The sequence below is a fragment of the Mercenaria mercenaria genome, chromosome 8, assembly GCF_021730395.1.
Source record: "Mercenaria mercenaria strain notata chromosome 8, MADL_Memer_1, whole genome shotgun sequence".
NCBI lineage: Eukaryota > Metazoa > Mollusca > Bivalvia > Venerida > Veneridae > Mercenaria > Mercenaria mercenaria.
The window spans coordinates 4392613-4403610 of NC_069368.1; the positions used below are offsets into that span (position 1 = coordinate 4392613).

Here is a 10998-nt window from a genome sequence, read left to right on the forward strand (position 1 = left end):
ATGCCTCAGGAACGCACTGAAATAATATGTATAATAGAATCTTATACCAGCTCAGTTCATTATAGACTTTATGTATCAATTTTATATTTCAGATCTTACAGCTGGGAGAATATTGAGGACGCCATATAATGATATTTAGTTTCTGTGATCAATAGCATTTTCATATTCATGTTAAATATGCATTTTATGTACATGTATGGACTAAATTACATAGTAAAATTAACGCTTAACAAAGTTTCTTACTGGCCTGGCATTGATGATTAACTGACGATGTAAACACTTTATTGAGACCTCAACTGCCTTCTCATTTTATACTGTCTTGAACGTTCTTAAAAGTGCGTTAACTACACACGGCAATCCGATTCTCGCCTTAGTTGTCATTTTAGATATTTCTTCTTATAATAATGACTATTTGTAAAATAACTTTTTATAAAGTCCAGTTTTACTACGCAAAAAAAAATAACGAAGGAAAAAGGCTGGTGAGAAATCTTGTTTAGTGGATGCAAAACGTGTCACTTATATCACCATAGGCTGAGAAAATATAACTTAGTTGATTTTCTAAGGTAAACTAGGGCTAATTAATAATGTTGAAGAAAGTCGCATACTTTTTCTTATAAATTAGCGATGAATATCCAACAGAAATATTTATGATTGTTTAATTGTCAGTCTGATACTTTTTGTAAGTCTATTTAGTTAATTTATGAAATATTGGTAGTTACTAATGAATTCAAAAACGTATATGTTAGCACGTGCTCAATCATCAGCATTAATTGTTTATGTAGCATACATTATTGATTTTCTCAATTAATTATGCGGTAAAAAATGAATTGAACAGCCAAAGTTATATCTATTAACCCTTTAAAATGTTAGGAATCTGAATGTGATGTTTGCTCGTTTTAAGCTAAAACGTGTGTCAAAATGTTTCTTATTTGTTAGACTTTTTGCCAAAAATAGTATTGTATATTCCTGATGACCATTCTAAATTTCATGTATTTTTGTTCAGTAACAACAGTGAACTACACCATTAAGTGAATAGCAGGTCTTTTGCTCTTCTAGACTGATTAAGCCTCGAATCTTGATTCCATAATGTAAAGAAAGAAATCATTAGGTCGTAAGGTAGTGGACCCGTAAAGCCATTCGGCGCAATTTCCGTACGATTTCGTATTCTTGTCTGCTATTTTCTTCGGACGTAAATGTAGCCGTGGGAGCAACGTTTTTGGTGATAACCGGAAAGTGCCGAATTCACCTATGGAAAATGCATATTCGAACGGACAGTACCGATCGTCATTAAGGGTCCACTAATTTAAGAAACTCAGTTCTCATGACTACCATTATGTAGAGCGAACGCATGTAAAAAAAGCTTGCTCCTGTCATTAACACCTGGGTCCAATGTGTTACGGAATCGATTTTGGATACCAGCACGTGATTGGCTGAGACGGACTTGAAATTGACCAATGGCAACGCTGCATTCTTAGACTGTGTTAACCTTGGACCCTGGTGAAAACTCATGACGTCATAAGCAAAAATTATAGTTAAATTGTATTGTGAACACGATCATATAGCAGGGCAAATAAAAATCATAATCTTTAATAATGGCTTCACATTGTTCTATCACAATATAGCCTATGTTACAGTTTACAATACTCACGAGAAATCTGTACAAATATACCGACCAATTAATTTCAATTTCCCTAAAATCTACTGTATGTTTAGCTAAATGAGCTATTTTCTCTCGAAGATACTGCATGGCACTATCTCCTCGATTTTTTTCATTAATAAAGTTATTTTAGTTCTGCCGATAATTCCACTTAAAAACGTCATGTTGTATTCAAACTGAATTATTAACATTTTGCTGATGATTCTCTAATAGTGTAGTGAAGTTATTATAAAAGTTTATGATTTTTAAATTGATATATCTTAGAGCGTATTTTAGACATATCTGTACACATTCCTGTGATGATATTATTCGTCGTGCTACTTAGAGACCACGCCCAGATTATTTATTATTGTGGACTGTACTTGGAATAGGACTGGGCGTTACATAGTATAGGGCGGGGCAACGAAGAATATAAAAATAGCCTTGTATACCATATGGTCTTCCGGTCTTTGTTTTTGTATTCTAATCGTTGTTTTAAGGAACATAATTCTTGAACTACTCGGAACAATGGTCTAAAATTCTAGAGTAGTATTTCTAATTGCTGTCAAATCGACAAAGTAGTATGCTGTTCTACTCTGGTACTCAGTCACACTGAAATCATTCATAGTGTGACAGAACCAAGACCTGCTTTCCTTCATCGTAGTTATCACGAGTCTTTTAAACAAGATTTTATTTAGAACACCCGTTCACGTTCTAAACTTTCCAGAACACTACTTGTTTTCACTCAACTGAGTTAGTGTATATGCAGAATGTTTGGAGTAGTTAAAAGAATGTGACAAATGGTATTGGATGAAATCTCCGCTGTGAATATTATTTGGTAGAGGACAGGGGATTGGTATCTTAGCGACGATGGGCGGGATGATGGGCGGGGAAATGCGTTTAATTGGTTGATAAGTTACAATTACCCTTACGCCAAGCTGATAACCACGCCTCATTGTACATATCGGTTGAACATAAATCTTTTTATTTATAAAATATCTCACAACGTATAGCTTGACGGGTATATATTGAATGAGATAGTTACGCATATTCAGAATCGAGAAAATCGAGGTAAGGTCTACTAAGGTTCGCATCAAATATAAATGTACCGTATAAGTTATATATTAACGGACTTTCGTGTATTAATTAAGTATTCTAGGAGATAATCAATCATACTAAGGAAATGTGACACAGTATCGTATTTTTATATTAGAGGAAACAACAAAACCTTTTCGTTAAGATCTAATCGTTATCACTGATATTTGAATAAGGAGAATTTGAAATCATTTATTTTTATTGGGAATACACTACAGATTGCAACTGTTTATCAAGCTGTACGTTACTCTTTCAAGTATGGAAACAGTTTTTTTTGTTAAGCATTACTTTGTATTTCGTCTTTAAAATATGATATTTATTTAAGAAATTTCTGTTTTTAGTATATGGTGACAACTATCGAAATGGATCGAAATATGTCATATCGCTGTGTTACGTTACCGCTATGTTACGTTACGTAAAGATGAATAAATGATCAAGGTGATCAACGGGAGGTTTGTTAATGTATATAAGGTGCTGTGAAAAAGTATATACAGATAAACTGAATTACTCAATAGTCAAGTTCTATTGAAAGAAATGTATTTTGTGAGATATTGTTCATCAGCACGGAGACTGATTATGTAAACCAAAAATCAGTTGGTAAAAACAGGTTTATACACTATCTAAAACAAAACTAATTTTTTGTGATAATTTTTTACCGTTTTTGTTTTATTTACTAACCACATTTTATCCTTTTTATCAAATTTATACAAGTAGTGTTTAGTTGAAACTTTTTTGGCACAACATTACAGTTGTAACACGGTCAAGGCTGTTTGGTGCCTGATAAGGAACTTTTGGAACAACCATTCTTCTTTACTAACATAGTTATATACTCAAAAATTGAGAAAAAAACACGAGATAAACTCTTAGGGAATATGAGGCATGCACTTCTTGCTGTGATTCTTTTTTTTCTTTGATAAATGCAACTGTTCTTCATTCGGCTTTGCGTTTTCTATGACTCACAAACGTACTACATTATTCTTACAACAACGTCCAATATTTCGGATAACTAATCAACCGCAACCTCTCGAACCTTTTCCATCAAAGTCCAAAAGGTACCGATTCCTTCTCAATCAAATTCCAGCCCATATTCCGTCAGCCACCCATTTCAAAATATCTCGATTCTTTCCGTCAAAGTCCAAAAGTACCGATTCTTTCTTGAGCAGTGTGATATATGAATATTTGACACGTTGCATGCCGACAGTTATGCATATAACATGTTTATCATTTTATTTTGCTTTTCTATGCACGTGTTTATAAAATTTATTTACACACAAAAGGTTAGAATCTTGTGTGATGTTCCTGTGTTAATTTATTTTCAGACTTTAAACAAATTACTTATTTGTTCTAGGTATTGTTGAATACAAACTCATTGTGTACACGTGTTCATGTAAGTCCTCTAAAAACTATAAAACTATTACATTTATTGATTTTATTCCCTTGTCAAGTTATTTTTAGACCCTGTTCAGACACAATTTGACACTTCTACAAAACAAGTATAACCGCTGTCTTCCAAGAATGTATTGCTATCTTCTGTTAATGTTTTATGCAAGGTTTATATAGGGTTCCGAATGTAATTATTGAATCAAACAGCACGATATAAACAAAAAGGAAAACAGGGTTTTACAAGTTTTTTTACAGGATTTTAATCAATTGAAAAATAACATGGCTTGCAGCATACGTTTATTTAACTACGCATTCCTTACTTTGTAATTACTATACTAGTATGGTGAGTCGTTATTCAAAATAAATCCCAAAACTGGTTCTTAACAGAGAACGTACCTTTTCAATTGTGGACCTAGGTATTTAACTCGTATCAAAAGTTTTTCTTCAAAATTATTGCGCAAAATTTAAAAACATGTATTCATTCTAAAACACAGCTTTGCGCTTATAAGATAAGTTCTAAACAACACAATATTTTTTTCTTTGAGAACCTAGTTCTCAACATCACACCACAGTTCCTAAAAAAATCTATGTTCTTAACATGGATAAATTATAGCTTTGAGATCAATCCTGTTTAAATCTTAGAGAAGAAATATTCTGAAACAAAATGTATAATTTCTACACATTTAGAGACATCTATCTGTTGCATCTTTAAGAAATCAAAACCGATCAATATATAGTACAGTAAAATGGTGTAAAAATACTTCAGAAAATGGGAAAAGCATGAAACTTGGTACATAACTACTTCAGGGCAAAATACTAAAAATGAGCATGAGACCCACTCCGAAAAATCCAATATGGCCGAAAAATCCAAGACGGCTGCCATATATGTATATATTTTCAAAAATACATAATACTATATATATAATTTCTATTAACATTTACAGTCATCAGTATAATAAGCTAAAACCACCTGCCTGAATAAATCCAAACATATTATATTAACAAAAATACCGTTTTTCCAACAAAAATGAAAAAAGTTGTCTCCCTTGGATAAAATGTGCTATTAAGCAGAAGAAAAGTCATAATGCATTTATATGAATCAGAATTAAGTATATAATGGTAACTGGCATATCAAGAATGTTTAAAATGGCAACAGTCCTGTGCAGAACTTTACAACAATTGTAAATTAATTAATTATAAATACATTCGAACTTCGGTAACTGGAACCCATAAGGACCGACTAAATTTATTCGAATTATCGGTAGTATGAGTGATCGAAAAATATATTATAAAGGAATTTGTTTGGGAACTGACGATAGATTAATTGAAGAATGGTGTTCGAATTATCAGAGTTTGAGCAAACGAAGTTTTAGTCTGTAATGTGTATTAGTGAATAAATGACATGTGTTTCACTTTGTCATTAGTTTTCGTGACTCAGAATTTGTAAGTGTTGCTGTATTCATTTCAATTTATTTACACTAAGAGAACTAATGACACTTAATAAAACTATATAATTCATTAAATATGTTAGTGTGATAGACCATGTGAACATCCCTGGCCTGTCAGATCATCATGATTTCTTTGGGAAAAAGTCATTGCCGGTTGATCAGCGTAATCAGATTTACATTTGCATGTCCCTGTAATATTCTGTTTTTGTAAAATTGTAGCACATTGTGCCATAACAATGGTTTTATAGTTTAATGTCATAAGCATATAATGTACAGTCACTAATGCCCTGATCACTCTCAGGCAAAGACCATGAAGATCATACTGCTTCCTGAAAATTTTGAGGTGGTGGGGACGGGGATCAAACTCGAAAAATGTGCAGTTCTAAAGTTCATACTGCACGCTTTTAACATCCTTGCCAGGTTCTCACGGCGTCTAACACGTTCACACTAATTTTCTTACCACGCGCTTTTCAGGTCCAGTGTGTTCTTGCTACATTCTTAGTACGATCAGTCAGATTGCACCTCTCGCTTACCATGCTTTAACCATATGCTTATCACCTTTTTACTGCATTCGTCGGCTACTTATAAATACTACGCCATGCGCCTCTTTTTTTTCATTCTGTCTGCAAGTTATATTGACATAATTGTGTCCGCATCTACACTCAACAACCATAAATTACAATAAACGACGACCCCCCCCCCCCCCCCCCCCCCACCCCACCCCAACGCCCCAATGAAGAAAAAAGAGCAGTCTTATAGAGAGACTTCGGTGGAATAAGCAAAAGCAGTGTGAAGGATATACGGAGGTCCAAAAGTCCACTACAAGCTGCCAGTGCTGCTGAGTCCATGATTATGTGGCAATTCCTGATGATGTTCGATACCCATTGCTGATTGAAAACGAAGTGATTGGGAATTGGATCCAGTATTCATACTTAATTTTCAGAATCTGAACCAATCATGGTGAGAACCTGCTGCAAACGTGACATAGATGTGTTAAGAACCGAAAGAACGTATTAATAACCTTATGCGGTATACTACAATGTGGCATGCATGTAGCATGGTCATAGCACACAAGCGTAGATAAGTTGTAGTAAGAACTCCATTGACGTAGCAAGAACGCAATGATAACCCAATGACAGCGCAGTGAGCACGCCATGCAGCCTTTCCCGTCCACACCATGCTTGTACTATGTCCTACTAGGTTTTAGTTAATCATTACTACGTCCTTCCTGCTTCCTGATTAGACCGCGTTCTCACTACATTTGTTTTGAACATGTCCAAAATTCGACCGCGTTCTCTACACTCATGGAGACCATAATTATTAATTATCATGTTCTTATCGGAGTCTACTGTATTTCTTCTACATTGTACAAGTTCTTACTTCATCCTGCTAGTTTTTATGACGTAGTGGGAACGTGGCTGAGTGTAACGGGTGTATAAATTAAGAGCAGAATCTATCATTTCTACAAGAAAAATGTGCTCTAATATCTATTTCTGGACATTTTACTGAAATTAAAATTAAATTAAATGTGAGTACTTGAGGATTTTTCTAATGAGCACAGGTACATTCGAAACACAATTTTAATACCAATTTAAATTACTAGTTTTAAGACGACAAATATTATCTATTTACCATTTGTATTTCCAGTTAAGCAGTCCAATGTAAGAATAACACTGTCTTGTCAAACAAAACTAACCAGTACAGCTCGCGCTTACCGGTGAATCAAGCTTTTAAATGCATTTTCTACATCTTCCTACAAGGAAACTGTTCGTATTATATTTCTGGGGTATAAATGGAGATTTTCGATACTCTTCTTTACAGCAAAACATGTCAAGTAGCTTGATCAACCATCTGTTCACATATAGATTAGGGCTATAATGTGCATTCCTGCATCGTCTGCTACACCTCTTGAACATACTAAACAAGGTTGCCCATTAGGTCGGGCACATATGGGTGTTGGGTGTTCTATCACTTTCCTAAAATTCCTAGTCAAGATAAATAAGGCTGACCAGAGAGATCTTTGATATATTGGAACCTTTCCAATAGGTTTTGTCTCAAGTACCCGAGTCTCGTACCAATAGCTCCTCAAGTGCATTTGCAACCTCGATAAAGTCTGTCGAGGAAGACGTAATTTGTCAAACGTGCTGAAATGCTCTGCACTGCCTTATGCAAGTTAACTAAAGTTGTCGACAAGCTCGTGCTTGTGTGTACTGACAAGAGTATCTGACATGTACATTATTTCAGATTTCAGCTCACTGTTCAGAGTAATATATTTCACAGAATAGTTACTAAGTGTTGTCCATGAAAGCAACTTTTATATTTTCAGCCTTACTCTTCTTTGTTACACAGTTAGCAATTTATTACGCAGATATTGTGACTGCGGGTGCATAATAAGGAACATTGTTTCATTTGATCATACTAGTCCGTCGCTATAATCTATTCTTGCATTTCGAAGTCCCAAACTGAAAGGGGTAGTTGTCGTACTTAGTGTCAAAGAAACTACAATTTTATATAGCAACTAACTTACTTGACCTTCACATTCTCCATATTACTTACCATCTATAAACAAAGTTTCATAAAGAAGTCTTTAGAATTTGCAATTTTGAAGTTATTGAAGAATCTGCCATTTGCAAAATGATGGACCGACATACAGACGGACAAAATGATGTACAAGAGGAGAAAATAAGATAACAAGCATGTTCTCAATTTGTCCCTCTGTCTATGTAAAATTTCTCAAGAAACAATCTCTCCTTGTTTTGAAGAAATGCAGGATGACACTTTGTGTCATATTCGTGCACTATTTGTTGCCATAGCAACAACATTTGTTGCCATAGGAACAAATTTAAATGACATTGGCAATCTCTGCATTGCCATCTATCCATGTACCACGTATCATGAAAAATTCTGCTGTAGTTTCAAAGTTATTGCAGTATCCCACTCTGCATGGCTGACGTATTGACATGCATACAGGGGCAACCCATAAGCCCCATCTGGCTAAATACATGTAAGGGAATAACAACAATGTTTCAGTATGCTGCTGTGGAGGGAATTAAAGTGAAATAATATAAATTACATATATTAAAACAAAATATTCTTTAAAATATGAAAACTACACAATGATAATATTAAACTAAGTTTTAAAGGTTAGATTTTTGCCGTTACCATGGAAACAGAAAGAAACTGACATCATTTGAATTGTTATTTTTGCATTTGATGCAAATTTAGGATTTATTTTATTATATACATTTATATTTAGTTCATTTTGGGGGTGAATGTAAATATAATGACCTTTCATTAGAATCTTCTAAGGTAAATATTGAGTTTTGGCGGCCATTTTGGAAAATGGCCGCCATATCGGCCATCTTGACAGATATCAAATGGGTCCCATGAAAAAATGTTTTTAATGCCTTAATAAATAGCTGTGCTAATTTTGGTGCTTTTCCCATTTTCTGAAGTATTTTGGCATTTTCTGTTACGAATTGATCGCACTAACTATTCGCTCTATTATCTTATCCTTAGATGATTTTTTATTTTCATTTGAGAATTTTCATCATTACATATTTTTCAAATATGAGCTTTTTCTCGGTCACACAAGTAAAAGATCATGGGAACTAGCTGTACAATGTTGTAGTTTGCAAACCTATGTTTTCTGGAAAACGAGATCTGAATTGAGAACCTAGGTTCTCAACAAAAAATTGAACCCTCGGTTCTGTAGATATGTACATCGCTTTTGAAAACCCTGGGTTCTCAGAAGAAATCGGTGGACTCTCGAGTTCGAGGACCTGAGTTTCCGGTTGGAACCTAGTTTCGGAGTTGGGCACATAGGTTCTCATTTGAGAACATAGGTTTTGGGAATAATTGTGCAGAGCGCCTAACATATACTAATACTTGTATTAAATTAAACTTAGAAAATAAAAACGGGTCACGTGACACTTATCGCGAATATCTTGTTTTGTTCTGTTTTGTTTTGTTTTAGTTTTAGAATCAATTGAACGACGTTATATATGTTTTTAATTGGCACTCTATAACTTGAAGCTGGAACAACTGATACGTATTAGACCTTCCTGCTTGAAGGAAACATATCATAAAAGCCGTTCCTGTTTTCTCATTATAATCACTGTTAAGATATATATAACACAGTACATGTATACGGAGATGCCAAAAATGAGAATATTCTAACCTCTCACCTTTTTAGATATGTTTTATGCCGACTATTAAATGTAATGTTTTCTATTTAGTTATTCAGTGAATGAAAAGTCGAAATACTGCTTCCACTGTTATTTTCGAATTATACAGTTTGATTCGCTAATTTCATAGAATGGTTATGATTTTAATAGAACTAAGATAATAATTATAGCTAATAATGGAGAAACTGTCTATTATTTTATCCTTATTTTGTTATCTTTTCCGATCATTGCTCGGAACTCTTTAGATGCATTAATGCTAATATTGTTAACAAATTATCAACATTCGTATTCACACATTACAGTTGTGTTGAAAATGTGATAATCATAAATGTAATGCATTAATGGTGGCCAAAGCGACTGATGTTTATTCTGTAGTTTGGTATCTCCGTATTTGATATCTCTGTGTTTGATATCTCCATGTCTGATATCTCCATGTCTGATATCTTCGTGTTTGACATCTCCGTGTCTGATATATCCGTGTTTGATATCTCCGTGTTTAGTAACTCCGTGTCTGATATCTCAAGTTTTGAAACATCCATGTCTTCTGATATCTCCCGTGTTTGATATCGTCGTGTCTGATATCTCAATATTTGATGTCTCTGTATCTGATATCTCCGTGTTTGATATCTCCGAAACTTATTAAAACGTATGTATCACTTTTCGACGATTATTTGTAAACCAAAGATGACCCGAGTTATTGATTAGTTGAATCAAACAGTATTTAACACTTATGACAAGTTCTATATTAAAGTTATATCATGCCCAAATTTCATATTTGAAAATATGAACAGTAACTAAATAGCATTATATATAAACATGAAATAAACATATTGAGTAAAGTTTTATGTAATATAAACTATTACTAGTAGCTTTACGAGTAAACACAGTATGAATATTAAATACCATTAAATATTTACACGTTTTATACCAAATGTCTGTTATAGATATGTGTTTGTTTCAGAGTAAGATTGAAACATCTTTCACAAGTGAACACCAGATACAATAGTTTCACGAGTGGCATAGCCACGAATGAAAATATTATGTATGGTGTTCATGAGTGAATGATATTTTGATATTACATGTCAAACAAACAAATTTTCTTTTTATTTAATGTTTTGACTTAATTTACCACTTTTATAGTTTCTTACCAGTGAAAAATATCAAATATATTGGGGGAAAAACAGATATATATCACTCTCGTATTTCGATAATTCACCGAAAAACATGTAATAAATTTCTTAATTGTGAC

The 10998-nt window shown here is 33.6% G+C and overlaps 1 protein-coding gene across 2 annotated transcripts in view; it reads left to right on the top strand.

The window, feature by feature from the left end:
- Positions 1–5637, top strand: part of LOC123523161 (potassium/sodium hyperpolarization-activated cyclic nucleotide-gated channel 3-like) — a 204838-nt gene extending 199201 nt beyond the window's left edge. For both annotated transcript variants that reach the window (XM_045300835.2, XM_045300836.2), the window contains exon 13: positions 93–5637. The gene's annotated coding sequence lies outside the window, so the exon portion shown is untranslated. The remainder of the gene's footprint in view (positions 1–92) is intronic.
- Positions 5638–10998: the final 5361 nt, after the last annotated feature.